Here is a 2,414-nt window from a genome sequence, read left to right as displayed (position 1 = left end):
AGATAATGTATTTATTTTCAGCATTCTAATCCTAAGTTTATTCAACACAATTCTTTTACTCTACACAAAGTGCAAACATGACCTTATCTAAAATGCTGCAAAGTTACAAAACTCAAAACAAACTTTATAGTACTGACTATATGATAAAGAAAAAAAAAAAGGAATATACTTGTCTCCTGCAATTTAACCTTCAAGACCACCAAGAATGGTTGGTGAAATGGGGGTGGGGTAGGCTCCATGATGACCCTGTGGAACTGGCTCACCAATTTCAGAGAATAAGGCAGACATGGAGGCATGAAAGACAGCCATTTATGGGGTGGAGGGACCCTTCCAAGGGCTGTAACCCTAGAAATTGAAGAGGACTCAGCAGGGACCACGACCAGGCCTAACAGAACAGTGGCTGGGTCCTCTTTCCTAGAAATGTGGCACAGCAGCAGCAAGGACATGAGGAGGGTGCCTGACTGGTCCTAGGCTGCCATAGTGAGGTTTGCTTGTCTCAACTGGCTCTGCCACAAGACTGTCAAGAACTGGGAAGGGTGAAGTCTGTAGCCAGAAAACTACGGGGCACCTTTATGGGCACAGTCCTGAACCAACAGCAACACTGCAGCAAGAACCCTCCTGCAGAGGAACTGTCTCAACTGCCATCTTCAAAGACTGCTGGATAAGGTATCCTTCCCTATTAATTCCCCTTTGGTTAAAGAACTACAAAACTGAGCTGGGGAACTTGAGTTACAGGGGTGAGCTTTAATGGTTCCCCTTATCGGAAGAATTGGAGCAGGAGTAGTTCTTATGGTGGCTGCGGCCAGGAGAGCTGGACCCCCGCACACAAAGGATCTACGTCTTGGGGAGCAAGACCTCCTCATCCGTGGGGGTTACCTGCACCACATGGGAAGTGGTAGCAGCATTCTCCTGGAAGGGCTGAATCGCTGAGGGGGTGGCCGAGGCCTGGGGGTGAACACAGCAGTAGCAGCGATCTGGCCATCAATCTGTCCTCCATCCATTTGTTTCAACCCTTTCTCGGCTTCATCTGGATTCTCAAATTCCACATATGCGTAGGTTTGGATAGATGAGGATCCATTTTTTTTTCTACAGATATGTCTGTCATTTTAATTTTCCCATAAGTGGAACATATTTCCATGGTCCTTGTGGGTCTCCCAATGTGCACTTTGATGGGTTTAGGGGAAGGGCTCCGCCTTTTCTTTTCCTTTTTATCTTTTAATTGGTTTGAATTTGGAGCAGGAGCGCCGCCTACTGTCGTTCCTTGGTTGAAGGACTTGGAGAGCGGGAAGAGCTGCTAGAACTGGAGCTGCAGAATTGCTAGAGCTTCCTGAGCAGCTGGATGCCGCAGAGGAGCTGGAGCCTGTGCTGGTGGTGGAGTCCGAGCTAGGGGTTGAGCTGGACCTGGTGCAGCATTTCCTCTCGAAGCACTGTGCTTTATGGAAAATCTATGGCTACGGGGACATAATTCAACATAATCAAGGCAATACACAAGAAGTCCACAGTCAAGGTCATGCTAAACAAAGAAAAACTCAGTGTTTCCACTAAAATCAGGAACAAGACAAGAATGTTTGCTTTCTTCATCCCTGTTCTGTATAAACTGCTTGAAGTATTAGAACACTAAGCTAAGTGTAGGACATCCACCTCCTCTGGCTCTTCCAATCTTCCCACCTCCTCTTCTACAACTCTCCCTGAGCCTTGGGAGGCAGAAGTCTGATACAGGTGTCCTATTCAGGGCTAAGCATTCTGCAGTCTCTTATTCACTGCTCAGTGTGGCTCAGGGTTAATCACTGTCTGCGGCATGAGGAGGCTTCTCTGGTGAGAGTTGAAAGATGCATTAATCTATGGATATAACAGTAAGTCATTAGGAGTTAATATTATGTCTATTTAGCAGAATATTAGTAGGCTTTCTCCTATGACCTGTGACATGCCTTGTCATAGGCTCCTAGGCTTGACTGATATCAATGTCACATATGGGCTCCATTTTGTAAAGTGAACCTCGATTCCAATTAGAAAGTCATTCATTACTCCCATAACATTATGACCATAAGGAAACAGAAGTTTCCAGACAGGTTGGCAGTTACTCGTATGAACTCATAGCAGCAGTGACAACATATACAATTCCCATATAAGCTCAAGGCTACAAAACCCAATCCCAGAAGTGGAGAAGTGGATTTGAAAACCCAACTCTAGCTTAGTAACTACTGACAACTGATAGCTGCTGGGAGGAGGCCAGTTAGTCTTCTTTTTTTTTCCAATTAAAAAATATTTATTTAATAATCACATACTTAGAAGAAGCATTTCATTACATCAGCATTGACATATTCAATAACAATTTTCTGAGCTAGGATGCATCTCTTACAAAATTGATTATACATTTTTAGGTTTACTGTTGAATTATTACAGTTATAAATATT

The 2,414-nt window shown here is 44.2% G+C and overlaps 1 pseudogene; it reads right to left on the bottom strand.

Moving 5' to 3' along the window:
* Positions 1 to 744: 744 nt before the first annotated feature.
* Positions 745 to 2,414, bottom strand: part of LOC103732225 — a 2,303-nt pseudogene continuing 633 nt past the window's right edge.

This window comes from Nannospalax galili, unplaced genomic scaffold (genome assembly GCF_000622305.1).
Source record: "Nannospalax galili isolate Female #2095 unplaced genomic scaffold, S.galili_v1.0 scaffold312, whole genome shotgun sequence".
NCBI classification, from domain to species: Eukaryota; Metazoa; Chordata; class Mammalia; order Rodentia; family Spalacidae; genus Nannospalax; species Nannospalax galili.
Note: the sequence above shows the minus strand (reverse complement) of the source record. Positions and strands in the feature narration are given on the sequence as shown.